Source organism: Rhinolophus ferrumequinum, chromosome 6 (assembly GCF_004115265.2).
Source record: "Rhinolophus ferrumequinum isolate MPI-CBG mRhiFer1 chromosome 6, mRhiFer1_v1.p, whole genome shotgun sequence".
Lineage (NCBI taxonomy): Eukaryota > Metazoa > Chordata > Mammalia > Chiroptera > Rhinolophidae > Rhinolophus > Rhinolophus ferrumequinum.
Genome location: NC_046289.1, coordinates 54,341,055 through 54,366,516, shown reverse-complemented (window position 1 = coordinate 54,366,516; position 25,462 = coordinate 54,341,055). Strand labels below are relative to the sequence as shown.

Below are 25,462 nucleotides of genomic sequence, written 5' to 3'. Positions count from 1 at the left end.
TTATTCTTAAGTGAAAAGCCAAACCTTTGTATCACTTTGTTTTCCACCATTTTCCACTTGGATTGTGTGTGTCCTTAATTCAAAATTTTGAGGAATCACCTTCAAATGGCTTTCCACCCATTAAAAAGAAGAAGCAGAAAACCACCTCGCATGAGATAGCAGCATCTCCTCCCTTTAAATACAGGGTCCTATTAGCTGCCTCTCTGACGAATTGGGAATCATACTGTGTGTAGTGTGTTTTTTATGATTCCAAACAATAGCCAACTACATCTAAACTAGTAATTGTTTACAGTATAGATGTTATCCAAGGGGCTGCGAACGCGGCTAGTAGAATTGGCCATAGGATCGTCCCCTAGGTCATCACTTGGTGATAAAGGGAAAATTAGGCTGAGGAAGCTCCCGGCATCCAGGCGTTTTCCCCGGTGGTGAGGCTGCGCCCCACACAGTTACTTGTCAGTGCGGTGGTGAGAGCCACACCTGGCAGCGACCAACAGTGCATCTTCTGTGAGCAAGGGCTGTAGCTCAGCCTGGAGGAGCTGCTCTGTGCAGCAGGAGCGGTCGCAGCAGAGGGAGCCGAGGTGCTCTGGGCAGAGGAGGCCGGCGGTCGCAGCGTCAGTGCTGCATTCCCCAAAGCCGCGGCCGCGCTATCGGAAGTTCTCCGCACGCACTCAGCGGCGCTGCTCCTCACCCGCAATTGTTGATGAGCCTTGGCGCTGGGCAACGCACGGAAGACAGCCCATTTTGCTTTCTTAGAGACAGGGATGAGAAACGAGCTGCCGAAGGCATGTGGCCGTGAGGAGAGGGAAAGGCAGTTTCGTGCCAGCAGCTAAGTTGTAAAATTGCTTTGCAGGCTGCCCGGGGAGCACGAGAGGATTGACAAGAATAGACACCGTTGTAGATCAAAGGCATGCCTGATTGCACTTGAGTCTGATCGCTGGGACGCAGCCTCCGCTCCTGCTCTAACTCTTTGGGGCTGCAGAAAGGAAACGAGACTAGAAACACGATCGCGAGTGGTATTCCTGAAAGGAATACACATACACCCCAAAAGGAGGGGAGGAACAGCCCAGCTGGTGTGTACATTTTTTTTTTTTAAAGGAGAATCCCTCAGGTATGTTCTCTTTTACTGGTATGAGCTGCCTCATCTGCATGTAATTTTTGTATCTGTCCTTTCTTGTTGATTCCTTTCGCTTGCACTTTGAATCATGACCATGGGGTTCTCCTAGTGTAGTTGATGCCTTTGTAAACGCTCAGTTCTCCTGTGTGTCTAATATGGTTGGTTCTGTTAAGAATCGCGGACTTTTCAGTCCGTGCGGAATGCAGAATGATGAATGACTGCTTCGTTTCCGCTCAACTTTCAGGGGAATATCTGTTTGTGGACAAACAGAGCTGGGATAAAAGGATAGGAAAATCCCCAATCCCTTGGGATTTGGGGGGTGGCATTAGAGCCAACCAAAAAAGAAAAGTTGAGGGCTTCTAGAAAGGGGTTAAAGCCAAGATGTCATACACTGTCATTGTGTCGCCCAAGTGTTTTTCCAGCTCAGCCTCCTGTCTGGAGCGATTTGAGCTTCCCCAATGCTTCTGCATTTCCCCCTCTTGATCAGTCCTTTAAGATGAAGATCCTGCAGATTTGCTTTCAAGAGACGAATTGCTTAAATTGTGTACTTCCTTCTTTTACAATTGTTCTATGGTGCCTAAGGAGGCAGTCAAAAAGAAAAAAAAATCCCGTTGCTCCAACGGCTGGAGTGAACCCTAACTTCTGCAATTACATCATCGATATACTTGTGTAATAAAGAGAAAGACAGGTATGGGAACGATAGTAATGCTGGCTGTCTTTAGGACCTAGGCTAGATGACAAAGCTTAAAATCAGTTTTCCTTATTAGGCTTTTAAAGAGAAAAAAGGAAAGAGGGGGGTGGGTAACACATAATAATGAATTTTTAGAAATACTGTGCATTTCTTTAAAAAGCTGAGAAGAAAAATTTGTCTCATTTTTGAATTAATAATAAATGTAGTACTTTAAAAATAATCTTGCTATCTTTTACACTTCAATACATTATTTTCATAAAAGTTGATAAAATTGGCGATACAGTAAACATACATGTACTGAAATTAAATGAGTTTTACAGGAAGGGAGAAACAAGAGAATGAGAAAGTTTGCTACATTTTTGTATGTATCAAAATATTTCATAGATTTTTTTAAGTGTTTCACTAATACAAAGAGTTAATACCAATGTTCTTGGACCCTGACTTTTAATTATTGTTGGTCCTTCTTTCTTATGATTTAAAAGTCCCCAAAAAGCAATAGAATACAGGTCAATAGAATTTAAATTATAATCTGTGAATACTGTAAAGTAAATCACCATCCTGCTCTTTTAAAACTAAAACATCTATTGTAGCAAATGGCAGCGATCCAGAGCACTGAGGTGGGCCATACAACAAAATCAGGACATCAGTTGTTTCAAAATTCCACACATTACTATAATAACAACAATGTCACAATATGAGAAATAACTACAAGCAATTCCTGGGCCAGAAGTGTGATTTGAGTTTACATTCATTAGTAGGGTGTGGAAAACATTGTGTTTCTTCTGTGTTGACATCTTATATGAGGAGTATTACAATATCTGTATATGAAGCACTATAGCAATGATACAACAGTAATTTTACTGAATCCATTAAATGATTATTTTTCAAACTAATGAATGAACTGACCTAATATTATTTGAAAGAATATTTGAAACTCTCTTATACAAAGTTGCCTTTTCAAACCATAGTGGGATTCTACTGAGAAAGTAATTTCAACAGAATTATAGACTTGGATTTGAAGGTGGGTAAGCAGTATGGATTTATTCCTAGCATTTGGTTTATTTGCTGTTAGACTTCCATCACACAGATTTGGAATCTTCTTCCAGAAATTGGCATTACCTTGCACTTGGATAAATGCATACCCAGGTGAAATATGAGGTAAACGTGTTAGATATGCCTAGAGGATTCACTTTCCATGTGCTTACTATTAACAAAGTAAACTATTTCCCTTCCTAGGTCATCTAACACCTTTCTGTGGTTTCTAGTATTTACACATGAAGCAATGAAGTGTGTGGTACACAGAACCACTCACTTAAGAACCCATGGATCATTGAAAACAGATGACAACTGTGGTGATTCCCATTTCAAAGATATATTATACTGTGTGTGTGTGTGTGTGTGTGTGTGTGTGTGTGTGTGTAAGGGTCACTGAGAAAGGAATGCACTTCATGTCTCTACTGATTTAGGGCAAATCTGTTATTTTGAATATCAGCACACTTCTGACATAATACCTTTTTCCAGTGCTCCAGGCACTTTCATTTCTGTTGACCATCTCAGCTAATGCAAGGCAAATGCCCTTCTGAGTTCTCAGAGACACTGTGCCACCTGTACTTTGTCTTTCAGTTTTAATACTATCAGCTTCTGTTATTCATTCTTTCCATCCCATAGTCTTTGCTACAGAAAGACTTTCTCCAGAACTTTTGAAACATGGGTATCGCCTTCCCACCTGAGAAAAGATATTTCTGCTTTCAGCTGGAAATTTTAGAAATTTTAGATGCATGCAAAATTTGTTTGTAAAATGCACTTTTAAAAATAGAAAGCCACTTTCTAACTTATTATGGTTTAAACCTAATGTTAACTTATTTGATAACATACATTTAAATTAATATCATTCAAATGATAATTGCAAATTTAAGGAGTTAAATTTGCATCTTTTGTTGTCATTGCTGTTAAAGATCCTTTTTGGATCTTGAGTTGTCTGTGCTTGAATGGTTAGGTTCCAATTCCCTTCCAGCTTAAAAAAGGCAGGTGGGATATTAACAGCCCTCTCAGTCTGTAGCTTTGGAGCATGTAGAAGACAGAGCACCCGGTTCTGCAATCCTTGTGGAGATAATGGATGTCACAGCAGTGTTAGCTCCACTTGTAGTCTTTTAAGGCACATTTAGGAGGACAGGTTGTATTCTAACCTCTAGATCAAAAGTCCTTCAGAGAAGTAGAAATGAAGACACACTGAATCATTTCTCCTTCTCTTGTGAAAATGGTTGTGATCCAGGAGGCTTAAATGTTTCCTGTCTCTTGCACGTCCTAGTTCTATTGTACAGTTCAGCCTCAGAACATATAAATTATTATAATCTTGATATGGGAGTTTCACATTATTTTTCCTACATAGGAAGTTAAGAAAATATTATGTGGAAATACATGCTGGTTAGCAAGATAGAAACTCAACACTATAAATTGTACTCAGAGTTTTTCAAGTATTAAAAAAGAGTAAGTAATCAGAGAATACGGGTTTCCCTTTCAAATATTTTCTTGTTCTGTGAGACTTTTACACCTTCACCTTCAGCCTGTCTCTATCCCCAACAGCCAGTTTCCATTGGCCCAAGTCCTATGTTCAGGGTAAAAACATACTTTGTTTCTGAGCATTCTGGATCTTGAGAATGGATGCAATATATTTTCTTGATAGACAAAAATGTTTTGCACGAAAATATTTTGCTTCGTGTATTTTATAAATTGAAATAACATACTCTAGAAGTAGCTTTTCCAGGCATAGTAAACCTAAGGGAACGAAAAAAAAAAGTAGCTGTCTGACACGGATGACTATTTCTGTTTTACAACTTGGAAGAACTGATGATTTAGGCACGATCACAGAGGCATGATTCTGAGAGAAGGGGCACTGTTGACCTGATTGTAGAAAATCTGCAGGAAGAACAATGTATTTTGAATCAAGGCATTGTTAAGTAGCCCACAGTGGAGGAAACCTAAACAATTGCTTTTTTTTTTTTATCAATGAGAACTGTTTAGTAAAATTGCCAATGAGATAAAAAAATAGAAAATTAATGCATACAGTCCAACAAGAATCCAATGCTTTTGCTATCAGGCAGAAAATAATGAAATTAATCAAATCTTGGCTCAGTCTCCAATTGGCTGGGTAAACTTGGGCTGTCATTTTCTAAGCGTTGGTTTTCCTAGCTGTAAAAGAAGACTATTTGCTTGATGCGAATAAAAACCCCTTCTACTTCTCAGACTCTGAAATTTTATAAAATCTACATAATGTAGACTCTATAGGGTTGACTCCATTTGAAATGTCACTACAGAATTACTCGATTCTGATTTGCTTCTTATGAGGCTATTGATTTATAAATATCATTTACCTGCCTGATAAGCTGAAGAAGCAGTATCAATCCTTTTAGAACTTAAAAAAAAAAAGGCGTCAACTTGTTTTCCTTTGTACAACTAGGCAATGATAAGTTGGTTTAATCATATTCCATATTAATTGCATATTTTGTATAAAACCCTGTATTTGTGAGTCATAAAATATTTGCTGCATCTTTGATAGATATTGAGATGTTGTCATTTTGTTACAAGAAACAAATGGTGTTCGGGTAATTAACTACTCATTTTATAAGAGTTATTCCATAGAACAGTTTTATTGAGAGCTTTTAAAAACAAAGTGTATGTGTGTACTCTACTTAGTAATTTGAATAGATTTACTCTCTTTCCTTCCAGCTGTCTTTCCTTCTGGATGGGCATACTCATAAGAACATGCTAGAAAGAAGGAGATTATAGCCTCTCTCATGGCCGAAGGGGCAAACTTAAGTAGGGAAGCTTCTCGAACCTAAGAAAGTTTGTATTTCCTTCCTAATTTCAAAGAAGGTTGGTAAGAAGCAAAATATGTAAATTAATTTCATATATATATATATATATATATATATAAACTTAATTCTAGTTACTTCTTAGAAAGTAATCCATAGTATTAGAAGGTGGTGCTAAATACCAAATAAAATGTCACAATATGGCTAGACAGTAAGCGAAGAACATATTTTTTAAAATAGCAAATTATAATAAAGCTTGATAAATACAACAAATTACAACAGATACGTACATCAATTATTTTCCTCCATTAAGCCTCGAGTGGAAGCAGTTCTCTTGATACTCTGTCTATTCTCATTGAGGGGACTGACAATACATATCTCACCAAAGTCAAGAGATTAAATTCTTCTAGTTTTCCCCAAACAACTCCTTTTTCTGATTTTCTCAGTCTCCCAGGGTCAAATCTCAAGTCATCCTCATTGTCTTATCCCTTCTCATGACCCCTATTCATGACTCACCAAATCTCGTTTACTCTTTTGTACATCTTTTCCAGCCGTGCCTTCTTTCCTTCTTCTACTGGCACCACCTTAGTTCAAGTTCTCATCACTACGACTAGCATTCTGCTCTAATCTTCCAATTGTGTCATCTGTTATAAGCCGGTCTTCTGAGCATCTGTTCTGCATACCACTGCCAGAGTCATTGTCCTAAAAGTGTTTTGATCATGGCACGTGTCACTCCCTGCTCAAAAACTTTCAAGGACACCGCATTGTATATGAAATAAATCCAAAACTACTTAGTGTGGCAAAAAACACCTTGTAAGCCAGATCCCAGACTGCCTTCCTGGGTTTACTTTATTCTAATTCCTTACCCAATCTCTGCCCCTATTAAACAGATTGCTTATAGTTTCCAAATACTGAAATTTTATACAATTATATAATACGAAATCATTTGTACAATTAATTTACTAATACATTATATACTTTCTCGTGAGATTTTTCCTTTGGTATTGACCCATAGTTTAAATCTTTATTGTTTCGGTAACTTAAAAAATTCCTAACAAGACTGTAAACCTGTTAAATATCTGTTTAAACTTTGGCAAGTTGCTTAATATTTCTTCATCTTATAACTTCTCAACTCGAAAATAATGGCATCATAGAAAGCATTGCTCCACCAAGTTTTCATGAGGTTTAAATGAAATAATGTAGATTAAGTGCCCAAAGAGTGCTGGTTATTATTAATTGTAGTTATGTTTATATTCCTCACTGTGTTGTGTATAGAAGGTGAATGCTCAGTACGTTTGTTTGCTTTTATATTTAATTTGGATTCTATGATATTATCTTACTAGCGAAAAAGACTAGTAAGGGAAGGAGAGAGACTGATACACAAAATAGGAAATAACAAAAAGAAAAAAGGAAAAACTCAAACCTCTACTGTGACTTACGGTAGGCATCACCTCAGCAACTACATTTTAGAACAAACTGGAATAGCTTTGGACACCTTATTTTAGATGAAATCAAGGGCCCTGATATTCTAATATTCTTCAGTGTGTTTTCATAGTATTCTGAGGTAACATGTTTTAATGGTTTCCTATATCAGAGTTGATATGGGTTTCGTGAAGAATATACCAGTGTAAAATGGTCCTGGGAGAAAGAAGAGAGATTAAGTATGACCGGTGACCCTGCTTTTTTCTCATTGTTCAGGGCTCTGACTTTAGGAGCACTCAGAATCTGTGGGAAATATCAGGATCTAGTGCCCATGCAGCTGATAAACGTGACCACTGAAAGGCAGAAGAAGAGGAGTTTCAAGAGGGGTGGACGATGAACAATTAATAACAGGGTGGCTGCCTGACTGACTTCATCTAGGTCAGAATCATGCCACGTTACAGGTCTGTGTCAATTTGCCATCGTGTTTGTCATCCTGTTCTTGGTCAGGGGTTTTCAGACCAAATGCAACTTTTTCAGTTTGGTGTTTCTACAAACAATACTTTCCTCACTAGTAGCTCTGTATCCTCCCTCACTTCCTTTGATCTAAATCTTCCCCTTTTAACTTTAGCTGATAATGTAGATTGTGGTTTAACTCTCTTCTATTTAGTCCTGTCACACATCCAACTTGTATCCACGTTATTGGTTTTTACACCCTGGCTTCTGCTTTACAGCATCTAGCTCCCCGTGGATCAGCAATAATCACGATCGAGGAAGGAAATCCAGGGAATCCCTAGTGGTCTTTTGTAGTTTTCTAGAAGGAATTCTTATAGCATTTGTTTGTTTTGAAATAGGAGGCAGTACAGCTGATTACAGACAGGTGCTTTCACTTGCTATGTTTCATATTGGAGGACAGTTTCCCGAAAAAGGGTGAATGCAAAAATATTCCTCAAATTCCTTGGTTGAGCTTGAAATTTCTAAATTCCTTAATGATGATGTTAAGAGGAGGGAATATTAATTAGTTAGGGCAGTATACCGTCAACTCTATAATCTACTGAGAGAGAATTTGAGCTTGGCTTTCTAGGTTTTCCTTGTGAATTTCTAGATTTTATATTACCTTCCTTTTAAGACACTTGACACTATAAGCCTTGATTAATTGATCTCATAGTTGGCTCCAGTTGTTTACCCTTCAGGATCTACCCACAAAATGTTATCTGCTGATGGCTGTGTGTGAAATACAAAGTTTCCTTCCATGAAAATGGAGATGACGTTTCTTATAATGCAGAAAATTTAAAAAGTCCACTAGATGTGACACAAAGTTCAAATGTCAAATTTAATTAGAGTTATAAAATATAGGAGCACTGAGAAAGTACTTGTTATAGTAGTTACCATTTCTGGATGTCTGTTTTTCAATTGTTTCTCAGTTAATGTACATATTGTCTCATTTTTTATTGTGAACATAATCTCTTAGTTCAGTTATCTAAAACTCCTTGAGGACAAATGATTTACTGTACTGCTTAATACCAGATAAAAAATATACCAAAAAGTAATACCTGTTCATATTTTAATACAAAAAAAGTGTATTCTCATATGTCTGTGAATATTAATGAGTGATAAAACCAAGCGATATAAAATCGAATGGAGAGATACTGTGAACTCCTATTTATCAGGAATTCAAATATTAGTGATAAATTAATGTGTGGCAGTAGCTTTAGAACAAGAATAATATGATAGATATTTATACATGATCATGCTGCTTACAGATTAAGTTAAAGTGTCATACCTGCAATGTTGTACAATAACAATACATTCTTGATGATGGCAAGGAAGATTCTCAAGGATTCCCTTTAGTGATTTTTTTCCATTTTCAAGTGTTAAATTATGTTTAGCATAGTTGATTATTATTTAATACTTTCTGATTATTTCAAATCGATAAGTAGATATTTTGGAGAAATAGGCATTTTCTATTTAGTTAAATAACACAGTGGTAGCAATGAGGGATGGCTGTCTGGGTAATTCGAATTCTATTGATTTGGTGTGAAAGGTAGTAGAAATGACCTTTTGAAAGTAAGTTAACTCCTATACGGATTGATTATTAGTACTGAGGGAAATATGCTGACCCAAGATACATACCTGGATCCCAGCACATCATTTTGTAAGAGGGAAACAATTGGTCATAAAGAGGAATAGAAAAGCAATTATTGTTTTGCAAAATCCATCTCTTTTCCCAGAAAAGTGGTTCAAAGCTAGCATCCTACTGAAGATGAACTAGAACATCAACTCTATGCGTGAAAGGCAGTATAGTTTCCCTATTTCTGAATACTAGTAGGTTTATCTTAATTACATTTTGCTTAGATGACTATTGACAGGAGTCTGAGCGTCCTGAGGACTCAGCAGGTAGCTGTGGAAGAAGGTGGGGCAGGAGTGTCACAGACAACAGAAGAAAACCAAGCTTGAATTTGAAGCATGCCAACAAAATTTACATTTTAGAAATCCCAGCACAGCAAGGTGACTGTGTTTACATTTTCTCTTTTGCTGTATACCTTAGGCTCCCTGAGGGACATCTCCTGCACCTTTCTGATTTAGAGGTATATATATATATATATATATCCTGCATTTTGAGCTGCTGCTTTGTCCGAATTAGACTAGGTATAAAATACTTGGAGTCTAGGGGATTCCGTCTGGGTTAATTACAGGACTGTGAGCAGCTTTGCAGGAGAAGGAAAGCAAGTTCAATGCCATGCAAGATGTGTCTGTGTGGTTTTAATATGTGGTTACCTGTGCAGAGGCCAAAAGCCTGGCCTTTCCAGGTGCCCCTTACTCTCCCCAAGCTGGTCTGGTCTGAATTCCCAGGACCTGTACCTGCATTTTCTTCTATTCTTCACTAGATTGTCAGCTCCTTGAGGACAAGAATTGTGCCATTGTTCTATGTGCCACAAAACTAGAATGCTTACATATCTTAGTTGCAGAGGGGGAAAAAAATCCTGGAGAATTAAAATGGTTCTGATGGGATACCAATCAGCAGTTTCCTATGTTTGACATTATTCATAACAAAAGGTAGTGTTGAAAAGAGTTTTTCTTGGTATATTGAAGGAAAGGGGATGACATAGATCATGATGATGGGTCATCAAGAATATTCAAGGCGGAAGAAATGCTTGTGGGGCAAAAAGAAATAACAATGTCGGTGTGAGTGGAGAGCAACAACAAACTTTTTCTGAGGTATGAGATGACTTTGAGTACTTCGCTGGGCTCTACAGAAGGAATGTGAAAATGGATAAAAAGAGGACCTGCCATCAAAAGCTCTTACATCTATTGGGCGACGGAGACATGAATACAAATTATTATACAAGGAGTGAATTACGTTGGTGGGGGGGATTGCCGAAGTAGTGAATATGGGCTAAATGTGAACGACAAGTGGAAGGAATGAATTATAAGAGTCATATAGCAACAACGATAGTAGTCTGGCAAGGAGGCAATAAAAGTATATTCTATTCAAGCAAAGCAGTAAAAAGATGTCTTGGGTTAAAGCAGGGATTATATGGTGAGGAGTAGGATTGTTGGGAGATCTGAATTCCATGGAGTAGGCATCAAGGAGTCACTTATTGGTGGAAATGGTTGGAAAGAAAATACTATCATTTATCAAAACCACTCCTTTAAATGAATCTCGCTGTTCATTCTGATCTTACACAGGGCAGGGACTTTGCTGTTTCGCTCACCGTTGTGACCCTCAGTGCAGGTCACAACACATAACTGGTGCTCAATAAATATTTGTTGGGTGAATGAGTAAAATATTGATATCTCCGTACTGTAGGTATTTAAATTTTTTTAAATTCAAATCCAATTTCTAACTAGTTTAATTCTTCCCAAATATATGTTTCACTTCTTCGTCTTCCCTAGTAACCCGATCTGTGTAGAATACCATGAAGGTACTGGGATTACACACAATTGTCTTTCAAAGGAGGGACTCATAGCCTTCTTAGGGAGAGAAGCCAGAGAAATGCCATGTTTGGTGTGAGCAGAACATCACAGAGTAAACTGAGCTGTTTCCCTAATGTCAGCATATAGTTCAATATTTTGGAATTTGTTAAATAAATAGCTACCCTTCCAATTGCGATCAGCTATTTCTCACCTGAACACTGGCTTAATTTGCATTTACCAATGAAGGTAAAGTTATGCAACCTCAATTATAATTTTGTAAAAGTATCAACAAATTCTGATAAGTACTGCTTACGTGTTAAAAAATAGGCAAACTTTCTTGATCTCTGTCTGAAATAATAGCCTGGTAAGAAAATTCAGGGTTAAAAATTGTAAAAAGAATTGTTAGTCAAAATCATTTCTAAAGACACCAAGGCAGGGCAATGGCCTTGAATTAAAACTAATTCCTCATGCTTCACCTATTTTTCCATTAAATGTATAGATTTCTTCTTTGGCAGATACAGGATTATATATTTTGTTTATTATGCCATGTAAAACCTGTTTCTCCTTCCTTCCTTCCTTCCTTTTTCCTTTCGTTTCTTCCTTTCTTGTTTTACTGTTGAATACAAACACAGCCAAATACAAACCAGAGGCACGATTCTTTCTGACTATGTGTTCAGGTGTCTATAAATGTAAACAAAATGTGGGTTTCCAAAATATCCGCAAGCTAGTATTAATGTTAAATTTTCTAGGGAGGTGACTTTTTTTGTTTTCTAGAAAATTGTGCTAAATATCTTTGTAAAGCAAGTATCAACCCATTACTAATCTACTTTTTAAGTATGAACTTGCCTACATTGATGCATAACTAAACTCGTACAAACCACGAACAGCACAGTTATTCTGGGTAATGAAGTAAGGATTACTTAATTGGGGAAGAACTCATAAAAGGAGATCAGCTTGTCCAAAAGGTAAACAAGCTATGACAACTTACGGATATCTCTGTCTCCTCACCTTAACCCAATTCTCCATTCTATTTTTTTTATCCCTCTTTCTATTAAAGCATACCTGTTTTGCGTCTCATATTTTAGTTATATTTGTATATAAAGGACGTATTGGGGTCACACATAAATGTTATATGGTAAAAATTTTTAATTTATTAACATTTTTTTCAGTAGAGATAAACGTCCATATATTTTCTACCTCACAAAATTCTAAAGTTTACCTTACTAAATTTTACCTTACAAAAATTATAAATTTTCTTTGTATTGTCTTTTTTATTGTGAAGGTGGATTTATAGTTTTACTGCTAGTAAAGTTTGAACCTGTGGAGACTGAAAAATTGTTTAAAGGAAAGTAAACTTGGTGTGGTAGGAGTAGCAAAGTACTTTTTGTTTATTTGGTTAGATTTCAGGGTCATGAAGTTCTCATGTTTAGAAAACAAAAACAAAAACAACCTAATCCTCCCCCCTGCAGAATGCTAATGCTTTAATTGTTACTCTAAAATTCTAATTATTCCAGAAAAAATAAATAATTTAGGCTACATCTGTTATTAACATCTTTAGTCATCAGATTCTTTCCTGAAAGCTGTGGTAGGCCAGGTAAGACCTGAATGATTGGATACTTTAGGCAGAGGAAAGAATCATTTAGTCGGGCAGAAAAGGTGACCAAAGAGAAGGCCAAGTTGTTGGTAACAAAATGTATTTACTTCACAAAATTTGTATTTTGAGGGCCAGGCATTTCTGTGCCCCTCAGCTCCAAGGCTCAGACCAACTGGCCGAGAGCTCCGTCAGATGTTAGAAAACCTTTGATTTAGAATTATGTTCCATACTTGAACATAGCTGGGAGATGAACAATCTGCCTTGGAGATGCAATTTCTAATACAGATCCACCAAGAACGATTTCTTAAATGGTGTTCAATATACCAATATAGGACCTTTTCAGTAGAATATTTACAACATTTACATTTAGCATATTTAATAATATATTTAAATGGATAATCAAGCAGTTTAAATTCAATTATGTTCTTCCTGACATAAGTATGTATTTTTTTCCTACTTTGAAGTTTACCTGTGTAGTATAATGATATAAAAGGAAGGCTTTGGAGTTTCATATCCTATATTCAGTTGTAGACATTATCACTTTCTATTGAGGGTGCCAAAAAATGTATACACATTTTAAGAAAGGAAAAAAAAACTATTAAAATTGTAATACTCAATATATACCGATAACAAAAGATGAATCCAAGTCACATTTGACTTCTGCAATCATAAGAGGTGCTCAAAGTGGTCACCACCAGTGTAATTTTAATACAGTTTTTTCCTTTCTTAAAATGTGTATACATTTTTTTGACACCATCTGTATAATTGTTGTCTTAGGCAAGATGCTTAAGTGTGCCAGGCCACAGTTTCCTTTTCTCTACAAGAGGAATAGGATAATACAATTTTTAGAGGATTGTTGCTATGGTTAAATGAGATACATTTTAACATACTCAGCATATAGTACCTAGAACAAAGCAAGCACATATTACATGGCAGCTATTATTACTATTCTTTGTTACCCATCAGCTGTCTCTGCTACGTGAGATGTGAAACTAAAGATGATATATTTTGTAGATCTGGAGTTATATAATCTAACGGTCAATACTAGAGCATATTCAGAGACAGGATGGAAAAGCTGTGAACTGATATCTGTGCCAATGTAGGAACTGAGGCTACCTTCAGTTGAGGGCCATTCCTAGAGGTTGACTCAGGGGAATGAGGACCTTGGCCCTGAAGGTATTACACCCTGGCCTCCATTATAGTCTGTCTTGTGTGCCACTCAAACCCACTTGTTTTATATGTTTTATCTGGAGTAGGTGCTGGTCTCTTTTCCTGGGTAAAACTTATAGAAAGAAGGTGTTGGCAAGAACTAGAGCCCTCAAGACCACTCTATTCTCAAGACCACAACACATCACCTCCCTGCTATTCCTCCCATGGCTAGAACCTCTGCGGGGTTAGGTGGCTTATCTCATGGGGTGACCTGGGTTATCATTACTAAGAGGTCTGAGCCCGTGGTCATTTTGCCATTCGTATCCATTTACCATCAAATCAAGAAGGGGATTATAAAGAGTTTCCTCAGTGGCTTATCTAGGTGACGGACATTTTCCTCCTTGGTCTTATTGTGTAATTTCAGATCTATCTTCTGATAATCAGAGTCGGTTCCTCCTGCCATAAGTCTAAAGTGACCAGATGGCAATCATGCCTTAAGATTTCCTGGTCCTTTCATTATGTGTCCTCATAGAAGCAGTCCCCCTTTGGGAACCAGAGGTCATGAGTCCACTGCTGTACATCCACTACTGTGAAGTGGTCCACTTGTTCTGAGATGAAATTATGTGGGTGGTAAAGTGAAATTTAGATCTGGAAACGTGTTGATTCCAATTAAAGTGAAGTACTGCCCTATGTGCCCTTTCTAGAGAAGAAGTTCAATGTAATCGATTGCTATCAAGTGGCTACTTGATTTTGAAAGATGTTGCATCAAGTGCTCAGCATTGGTCACTGTGCTGGCAGGTTTGATATTCAGCAGCACTACCTAGATCAGCCTTGGTGAATAGGAGCCCAGGCTTTGAGTCCATGCATAATCTCCACTTCAACCACAATTGGTCAAGTCATTCTGGTTACTTGGTTATTTATTGCTACTTCCCTGTGGATGCTCTTGGTGAGCCTCAACATGCAACACAACAATTTCACACTTTAAGCCATTTCCCTTTAGCCATCCACATGCCTCTTCCCTAGTTTTCTTTGACCCTTATCTTCCAATTTTTCTTTTTACAGTCTCCTGAGAAATTAGCCAAGCGATGTATTCTTATCATGGGCTATTTCTCTTTCCACACAAAGTGGATGATCAGGTAACCTATCTCAAATGCTGCCCTTTGGGAGGATTTTCTGGGTTTCAGTGCCATGTTGAGTGGGACTGTGTAGCAGTAGTCCATTTTCATGGACTGTCACATATTAAGACACCCACATATTGAGATAACCCATCCATACACTAAGTTCAGATTTTTTCCCCTGCTCTTAGCTGTCAATAAGGGATATTTTCCAATGAGTATAGAGATACAAATATAGACATATAAAACAGTTGACCTTGAACAATGCAAGAGTTAGGAACACTGACCCCTCATGCAGTCACAAATCTGCATATAACTTTTGACTCTCCAAAAACTGAGTTGTCCTTTGGTATTTGTGGAGGGCTGATTCCAGGACCCCCAAAGATACCGAAGTGTGCGGATGCTCAAGTCCCCTATGTAAGATGGCATAGAACAATGCAAACAGTCGGCCCTCCACATCTGTAGCTTCCCAACCACTGAAAACAGTACAGTGTTTATTGAAAATTAGCTACATGTAAGTGGACCTATGCATTTCAAACCCATGTTGTTCAAGGGTCAGCTTTTGAACAACAGTGCAAAGCTCTAGGTACAAAGCTCTAGGACACATACTCATGCAGGTTACTTGTGCCCCGTGATTCTGTTCATGTCTCATTATTCCAGATATACCATTTCCATTATACAGATTGCTATTGGATATACCCAGTCTCATGATTTGGTGAGTTGGACAGAACTCAGCTCATGATAGGTAGTTTTGGAAGCATGGTCAACTGATGCCACATATTCAAGTGCTCTGTATAAATTTGAACCCAATTGCAGACTGGGAAATATTTTTGTAAATAGTATATTAGTCTCTACTGCAGATGGCAGAAACTTTCTCCAGAATCCATGGTCAACATTTGATTCTCCTAGTGGGGCTAACCATAAATTCCCCAAGGTGACTTTATCATCACAGATATATCTGTCTACAGGATCAGAGCCATGCCATCCTTTCGTATCACCAGCAGAAGGATCAGAGTAGTATTTCCAAGTATGGATTTTATTGCTTCCAAAACTTGAAGGGGCTACCATACTTTGGATGTGAAAGTAAATGATTTAGTTTTTTGTTTTTTTTTTTTACTTTGAAGGGGATATCTTCTAGAATATCCCTAAAAACTGCACTGATGTGGGTCTCTGAATCCTTATAGGGTTAATCTGGAATTCATGTGCCTCAGCTTTTTGTTTCCTTTTTGCCATTTTTTTTTTCCTCACTGGATTCAGTTAACAGGATATCTTCAATGTAGTGTTGTGTTGTTCTTCAGAACACTTAGATGGTCTAGGACCCAGTGTATGGTAGAAGAATTAACACATCCCTGGGGCAAGACTGTATATTCTTGTCTGCCCAACTAAATGTGAACTGCTTCTGAACCATCTTCCTGATAAGGATAGAAAAAAATAAACTTGCCAGTTCAGTGGTCACATACTATGTATCTGAGGCTATGTTAAACTGCTTTAGCAAAGGCACCACATCTGCACACCCACTGCAATTGGGGTGGCACTTTGTTGAGTTTGTGGTAGTCCACTGTCATCCACTAGGATCTATCAGGCTTTCGAAGGAGCAAATCTGGTGAACTAAGTGAGATGGATTAAACATGGACTGCTGCCCTTTTATCACTTAAATTTTCAATAGTACTAATCTTTGCAGTCCCAGGATGTGCTGATGTTTTTATTTATTATCTTGCCCACTATGATAGCTCTTGTCAGGCCAAGGAATCAATGTGAAGGTTCTGTCAACTACCACGTGTGTTCATTCCAATTATACATTTGAAGACTGAAAAAAAAATCAGCTCTGGATGAGTCCATGGTCCCAAAATAGGTTCCTTTGATGAAGGTATAAACGTCATAGAGATCTGGTCTTTCCTTCAGTCAATGGGCTCTAGATTTGAGTACTGGTTCATGTTCAGAATCTAGGCAAGAGATCTATCTTCTTATTGGGGAGGTTATCCTCAATCTTCTGATCATCTATCCATGCCTTCTTTTGCTTGTATAAATTAAACATTATCTGTTGAGTAGTGTGCATTTATCAAACCTGTAGGAACTGCATTTCCTCAGTCATCTCCATAGTTCTCTCTTAAGTTGCCTCATGGCTGCCATTCCAACATTGTAGCTTGTTATGATCATCGTACCCACCTTGTTTCTGATAGTTAAATGCTGCTACCTAACCTCGTTGTTTTGGGGATCCTATCATTGCCATTGTTATCAGGGCATAGTTCTGTACCATCCCTGGCCTATCGAGGATAACCACCTCTGAGATGCTCAGTGATATCATTGAGGCTCTTACCGTTGCTTATCCCATTGGTAACTGGTGTGTCTTCCCATGGAATGTTTTTGGCTGGTGAGTTTTCTGGCTTTACGTAGTATATCTACTCTAGCACATCCACTTCTCTGAGACTTATGATCTCTTTCTCTACTGTTTGATCTTTTTCTCTACTGTTTGCTATATTATTTTTACTTAGAGCAGACGAAAATTTTTTCCAAGTTTCAAAGAACCACCATAGCTTTGTGTTAATACTATCTCCCATGGTTCTTGCCAGGTGTTAAATTCAGTGTTATAGGAGAGTATTTCCATAGCAATAAATTCTTCCCTATTTAACTTTTAAAAAATTTATTAGTTTCAGGTTTACAAAACAAAATAGTGGTTAGACATTTATATACCTCACAAAGTGATAACCCCAAGAAGTCTATTACCAATCTGACACTGTACATAGTATTATTGACTATATTCCCCATGCTATACTTTATATCTCCATGACTATTTTTTTAAAAATTATAGTTGACATTCACTTTACATACCTCCCCATTGATCTAGCACCCACAGAATCCAGTTTATAAGTCTTTCTCAGTTCCTAGTGGTGCACATATGTTGGCGAGGTCCTATTTCTTCAACATGCGAGTATAGTTTCTTTAACAGATAGTCTCTTTCCTCCCTTAGCAGACCTGACATTTGCTCGGCCGGATTGTGTTGCCTTTATCCTAGTTACTGTTCTGATGGTCCATGCGGATATTTGTGGTTGATCTCAGTGGACGGTACACAGATTTTCTTGCAAGTCAGAGACTTCTAAAAATAGAAGTCTTCATGTGAGGGTGTAGCGTAAGCCTCTCACTGAGAGGAGCAGGTCAGTTTTACAGTCTAGAGGATTCGGGGAATCCACAGCTTCAAGAGTTTAAAGTGAATTCACCCAGATGTCCCCATCTCATGACTTAGAGTCCTATTTTTATTTATTTTTATTTATTTATTTATTTATCTATTTCTTATTTAAGGCCCTGACCTTAGCATATCTAACCTACCTAAGTTGAGAATTAAACTTTCTCTGGAGCTCTGCCTCTCACATAATTAATTCCTGGATCTGCTGCAAGAGCTGAGAATTTATTTATCTGATGACATGGACCGCCATTGTCTTTACACTGAGCTGTAAATTGGTGATTAACACTCTTAGCCTTTCATTGTTTTTGTCCAGTACATCAAGAGGCCCCAGCGACAGGCATTCTATTCCATTGTGCTAATCACTTCCTCTCCTCAGCCTGTGAAATAACATGAGACATTGTATACATGAATTAATTCCCTTCCACTGGTTTCTCACTCCTGTCCACTACTCGTGAATATTTTAACAGTTGCTTTGCTATGGAACGTCATAGGCTATCAGTTTTCCACACAGAATCAATGATTAGGTTCTCATTGCCAGTCCAACAGAGAGGATCCAGATAAAATATCTCAATTTAGAGTTACTTTCTCAGTGCTCCCTTGTTACCTACCAACTTTCTTAAGTTAGGTTCCCTGGGAAACAAACTATGAAACAGCCAGTCTCTCTCCTTTCTCTCTCTCTCTTTTTGGATTGGGTAGAGGGAGAAGCTGAAATGCAATGCATTTGCAACAGAGGCCTCAGTCAATCCTACTGGCAGCTCTGATGCTGAGATGGCCCCTGTGTTAAGTCAGGGTGCTAGGCATTTGAACACCCACATCAATTAGTCACTGAATTTGGGCTGCGCCAAGGCAGGGGGATAACCCTTTGGCCATGGACCAGTCTCAGACAGTGACTCAGCTATGTGTCTTTGGGAATTAACAAAACACTCAGCAGTTGGAGAAATGAGTGACAGTCCTAAAGCCAATGTTTGTGTGGCACACCACAGCTATGCTACATCATACATTTTCATTGATCCGGAGGGTAGACTTGGATGGAAGGCTGAAATGCAAATATTATAATTGAGATTACACTGATTTTAACATTAAGGGTATACAGAATGTGTATGCTTTCTGGGGTACCGCTTCTCTGCCCTTCCTCCTCCTGAGGCACAGAAGTATACTCAGAGGGCTTTTTCACTGATTACTTTTTAAAATTTATTTTTAAATTATATATTTTTAAATGTTTTTAAAAATTAACAGATTGAGGTTCTTAGGTGTCAAAAACAGTCTCTCTAATTTCCCACTGCATTCTTCTGGGTCTTTTTTTTTTTTTTTTTGAGCTGTCCTCAAGGCCTAAGTAGAGTCTGAGCTGCATTGGGAGAGGAGGGTAGACAAACTGATACTACAACCAGAGTCTGATCTTAATGTGGATTTATGGGAGGGAAGAAAATTTTACCTTCTTTTGTGAGAAGGGGCTCTGGAAAACTTAAATTTGGATACATAGACATTGTGTATGTTTACCTCTGTGGTTATTACTTAAGCAAAAAATTTTGTATTGCCTTCTTAATTTCTTTCTATTTTCTTATTTCAATTACACCAGCACCTAGACTTGCCATAGATAATTACCAACTGCATCTGTTATGATTATTTATTCTAAAATGCTCTTGGAGGTAAGAGCTGGCTTATGCTAAGCATATTTAGTTTTAAGTTAAGAGACTTTTACATGTATAATTTAGCATACCATAATAAAAATATAAGAAAGTTTTAAAGAACTAACTTGATATTTGAATGTTTTACTAGGGGCATGTATTACCTATCATTCACTATATGGAATATGTTCTACCTTTGCTGAAAAAGTTAAAATATGTCTTGTTATTAGATATTTTGAAATAACTTCTTTATAGAATTTCTTTAAAAGCACCTTGTGATACAGGAAAAGAATGAAATTGCAGCTCTGTTTAGTGAGACACTAATTTTAATTTTGGTTATAAGTGTCATACCCATTTTTCTTGCATGCTCTGAAGCATAAGTAATTGACTTTCACCCAAGATTTAGAATCAGAGCAAGTTCCATTGTATGAGGAGAATTGCACTGACTCTAATACGCAAAAGGGAAGGGCAGGAAGGATACTAATTATGTAAGCATCTAAGTTTTGGTCTGTTGCCACGCTGTGCAACATTCATTAAACTTTAAAATTCTTGCTTTTACTACAGAACAAAGACACATCTAGAGTTATACATAATCAGTGAGGTGAGAAGAACAGCTAGGAAGTCATATCAGTAATCAAGTATAAAAGTCTGAGATGAAGATTAGGTAAAATTATGTTTTTTTAAATGTGTATAGTACAATTGGAATATTTTAGGAATGCATAAAAATGTTTAATCTTTGTCATGAATTTTCTTTTCTAAAAGAAGATAATGACCGCAAGTGAACATTGATGACAGTCTGAACCAAAATAGTAGATCTGGGAATGGACAGGAGGTATAGGGAAGGAGAGAAATTGTAAAGTTAAGGACTATAACATTTAGAACTGGTTAGAAGTTTGGAAAAAAGAAATAGAGGAAATCAGAGGAAACTGGAGTTCCCATCGTATAAATAAAAGAACATTAGGTTTGTTAATAAGTACTGTATGAGAAACTTAGAGAACATTATAGTTTAAGAATGAAGATGAACTATTGTATTTGAGATGATAATGATCATTCAGATCAAACTGGTCAACACATAAATAGGAATTAAGACAAAGAAGAGAAGCTAGATGCAGATATATTGATTTGGTAGTTAGAAGAAAGGGGAATAAAAGAAGTTTGGAAAGAGGAAGAGAGACTAGTGAACGATCCTGTTAGGGCTTGTTTCTAAAGAAGAACCCTTATTTAAAATGATATCTCACCATACCTTAGACGAAATTAGTAACAGCCCCAGACCTAGGCCCAGAGAGCAATCAGAAACAAACTCCTCCTGTGCCCATGTGTTTTCTCCTTTCTGCATTGGACCCTCTGTCTGCACTCTTTTCTTTTTCTTAAAATATGTTTTCACTGCTAAATTTTTACAAAGTTTAAAAGTTGACTGTTCAGGTCGGAACTTTATGTTGCTTTCTTGTTGAAATGCCTAAAAATCTGAGAGTTTCCATGTTCCGACTCCCAGTTCCCAAGAGACAAAACTTGATTGGTCCAGTTTCCATTATTTGACCACTCCGGTTAAAATAGCGATGTCCAGAGAGGCTACTTAATCTTGGGGGTTTTATACAAATATTATTAAGGTTTTATACAAATATTATTCATGCCCCCCCAAAAGAGAAATTTTAGTAGAGTTGTGGGATTGGAACCAGACAGCAAGACGTTGAAGATGGACTCATGAGAAAGTACAGACAGCAGGTCTCTAATGCTTTGGAAGAGTTAGGTGGAAGGTGCAATAGCCTGAGAAGGTGATGATGTTGAAGGAAGGCTGGAGGCTATCTTTTGTTTGTTTGTTTGTTTTACAATAGGATGAGATGTTAACATACTTATTGCTTAGCTTGGATGGACTCTGTAGAGAGAAAGACACTTATGATATGAGCAAGAGAAGAGGTAATTGCTGGAGCATTACCTTAGAGGTGATGAGTCCATCTAGAGCACAGGAGAGATGACCCTTGGAAAGAGGAGACTTTTGTACCTTAGAGATGCACAGCTTTGAAATAAATATCTTTCTGAAGACTCACTGAAATTGTTCCAATTGGGTGACTGGATAGCTTCAATCTGTCCTTAGTCAAAGAGGCTTTTCTATGTCAACTACAGGATTTCCAAGTAGATATGAGAATTGTGGCCTGGGCTTTGTGATGAGGCTGAATGTTTAAAGAACGTTTGTTGCCCAACCATGTTGTCTTTCTGTTTAGAACTTCATGTCTTTGAGTGCATTGTTCAACTACTTTTTCTGTGTGTTGCATGCTCTGAAATGATACGAAATGGGGCAACTAAAAGGAGACCTAATTTTTATACAACAATTAATTAAACCATTTTCCACCATTTCATGAAATTGCTTCTCATATGCTATTCCATTATCAATGTACATGTTATGTTTTTGTTTATATTTTTATTTACCTATTTTCATTGGAATACGACTTAAGTAATTTAAAGAATTTTAAAAACTGAATGTACCTACTACCCCAATTAAGTTACAGAGCACTTCTATCATTCTCAAAAGTTTTCTCATGTCTCCTTCTCCTTCAAGTCAATCCTCACTCTTCATAGGCAACAACTTTTCAAATTTTTATTACCACAGATTAGTCTTGCTTTGAACTTAATATAAATGGAATCATAGAATACTTACTCTTTTTTGTCTGGCTTCATTTGCTCAACATAATATTTTTGAAGTGTACATGTAATAGTGGTTGATTCTGTTTTATTCCTGATTAGTATTCCATTATTTTGATATACTCTAATTTCTATATTCATTCTTTTCCTGATGGATATTTCCCCAATGTTGGACTATTATTAATAAAACTGCCATAGAAATTATCATACAATTTTGTTTGAAAAAATATGTCTTAATTTCTCTTGGGTAAATACTTAGAAATGTAATTGCTGGGTCATAGTGTAAATGTAGGTTTAACTTCATAAGAAACTCAAAAACTTTCTAAAGTGATTGTATTCTTTAACATTGGGCTCTGTAATATATAAAAGTTTCAGTTTCTCTACACCCTTTTCAGCATTTGGTATAGCCAGTCTTTTTACATTGTAGTCATTTTTGTGTGTATGAAATAGTATCTCATTTTGGTTTTCAATTTGCATTTTCCCAGCAATTGAATTAATGTGGTAGAAGACATTTCCATGTACTTATTGGCCAATTAGAAATTAGTCTGAAATTTTCACTAATTACTCACCCATTGTGTTGCTTTTAAGGTATGCTATTTGTGTTAGAATTAATTTTTGGATAGGTAGAAATAACTGAACAAAGTGAGCTAGTTGCACCTAATCATCTATAAGGAATACTTTGTGAACACATTTTTATTGAGACTCTGAAAGTGTAGAGCTCTTTAGATTTCATTAATTAGATATATGGGCATCTAATCGATGTACCAATTTGCAAGCAATATTCATAATTTCTTGTTATAGATTTACTTAGTGGAATGGACTCTGAGGCCAATTAATTTGGGTTGCAATTCTAGCTGCCTCATTTCTGAACTGTGTGGCTTTGGGCTAGCTACTCAGGTTTTCAGTTTCTTCATCTGTATAATGGGGATTAATAACAGTGGCTACTGCAGAGATTGCTACCAAACATTAATATAGTAAGCTACACTGAACACTCAAGACAGTGTCTGGCATATAATATATATTAAAAATGGAAAATCATGTACAAGGCTTTTTTGGTAAATAAAGAGATTAATTAAGGGCTAAATATCGTGGTTCAGACTATAAGGACTGTAGGTAAAAAAAAAGATGACTTAACTTTTGTGGAAAAGATTAGTCTTTATCTGTCCTTTGAAGATTGAGACCAGATTAGCTGGGGACATTCTAGGCAGAGTGAAGAACAAATACAAAAGAATAAGCTTAGTGGATCCGTGGAATCATGAGTGGCCCAGAATAGAGGATGTGAAATAGTCTTTAGTAGGAGATTAAGAAAGGAAAATGACATTTAAGGAAGAAAGATTAGACGGAAATCAGTTCATGGGATGGTTTGGAATGGTGGAGAATATTACTTTAGGGGATCAGTAAGCTACTGCAATATTAAAGGTCTAAAGTAAGGAGAATGTAAGTTATTACAGTGAAGGAAGGAAGCTTTGAAACAGGAGATTCAGGCAACTACTTTAGCATCTATGAGACTCACCATATCTAACCATAATGGAGATAATACCCTTACAAGGTTACCATGAAGAGCATATGACTTGATACACACAAAATACTTTGTAGATTCCCAAGTGTTTATAGAAATACTAGTACTAGATGTCATTGTTTACTCCTAACCCAAAGAGCAATGATAAAAGTGAGTAAAAAATACAGATGGGCTATAGTTCAATGAAGAAATTCACAAAATATCTGATTAACTATATTAAGGAGGACATACATCATCTGGCCTTTATTCTTGGAGAAATGGGTCTCTCTGTTTATTTTTATTTTTTTAAGTGTACTAGCTAAGGATAAGCCTGTTAATCACTTTCTGGTTTGATCATTTTTGTTGGAAAACATTAATATGTATTGGTTTATTCTTTTTGCCTTATCATGAGGCAAAAGAAAGTGAATCATTCACAAGAACATCGTTTTACATGTTACTGTGTTCCAGCAATTTTCATCGTCACGGTCACCCCTGTGACTGTCAGTTATATTATGCATACAGTTCTTTTATACCTGCACATGAAAAAAAAAGATACAAAACAGGTATAAATCTTTATTTACCCAATGCAAAAATTCCAGAAGATGCTTTTGAAAACTTGATTTTTAGCGTCCGGTTATCTTCTCATCCCCTGCCTGGTTTCAACTCTTCTGTGGCTACCTTTCGTCAATCCCTATGGCTCCTCACTAGCTCTTGGTGTGGCTAGCTTTCCCCTCCATCCTCAGTTTCCCTGGTGTCCTCCTTTGCTGTGTTTATGAAGTTGCGTGGTCAGCGTGCTGGTTAGCGCTGTCCACGGGCCGTCTTGCTCTGAGGAACCTCCCTGCACTTGCGTAGGTTCACTCCCTCTCTGCTGCAGCAGCTCTTCCCCCACCTGATGGGAACTTTCTGTCAGGACTTTCCAAATCACCAGGAATTTACTGTTGAACCGCTATTTGGGGAACCATTTGTATGTGTTTCTTTTATGTATTTTTGGGAAAAAATGTAAACCAGCAATCCTATAGTACAGGGTATTCACTGCTGAGGCGGTGCTGTAGTGAGAAGCAGAGGCTTTCTTGCTCTATTCTGGTGGAGGATTAATTACCGTCCTAGCACAGTCCCTGAGTTTAACGCAAACTTGATGCAAATAAAGGGGCGGGGAAAGTGAGGTTAAGCTATAGGGCTAGGGGCAGGGATTAAGCAGATACATAATAGTAGGTCTGACACGCAGGTGATACACGTGGGGTTCCTAGGCCAAAGGTGGCAATCTAGGAGATCAGAGTCAAGAACTGGGAGGCAAGCATCAGGCTTAAGTGGAGAGGGCAAGGCTGTGGAGGAGACCTAGTCGGGCTATGTCAGATCGTGTCTCCTTTCTCTCTCTCTCTCTCTCTCTCTCTCTCTCTCTCTCTCTCTCTCTCTCTCTCTCTCTCTCTCTCTCTCTCTCTCAAATTAACACCTACATACCCCGTTTACCTACTTTCCTGAATTTGATAAGAAACATAAAATTGTTTATTGATTTGGGAATACTTTAACTTAATTATGGTAATTATTTAACAATAAAATCGCTGACTGTTTAAAAGTTCATTAGCTCTTTTAGCCTGTGAGGGGACCCAGCTTTAGAGTCATATTAAATAGATCTCTTACAAAATGAATTTGTTGATATACCTGCAAAAAATATATTGTATTCCCCATTCAACCCTAATATTAGTTTGGGG

The 25,462-nt window shown here is 37.3% G+C and overlaps 1 protein-coding gene across 4 annotated transcripts in view; it reads left to right on the top strand.

Annotated features, from left to right (window-relative positions):
- Positions 1-363: 363 nt before the first annotated feature.
- UNC13C (unc-13 homolog C) overlaps positions 364-25,462 on the top strand; it is a 498,413-nt gene continuing 473,314 nt past the window's right edge. The window contains exons 1-3 of one of the 4 annotated variants that reach the window (XM_033109142.1): positions 364-1,108; positions 5,532-5,678; positions 7,316-7,500. The gene's annotated coding sequence lies outside the window, so the exon portion shown is untranslated. Of the gene's footprint in view, positions 1,109-3,063; positions 3,158-5,531; positions 5,679-7,315; positions 7,501-25,462 lie in introns of those variants that run through there. The other 3 variants (XM_033109143.1, XM_033109144.1, XM_033109141.1) reach the window with 3 other exon arrangements.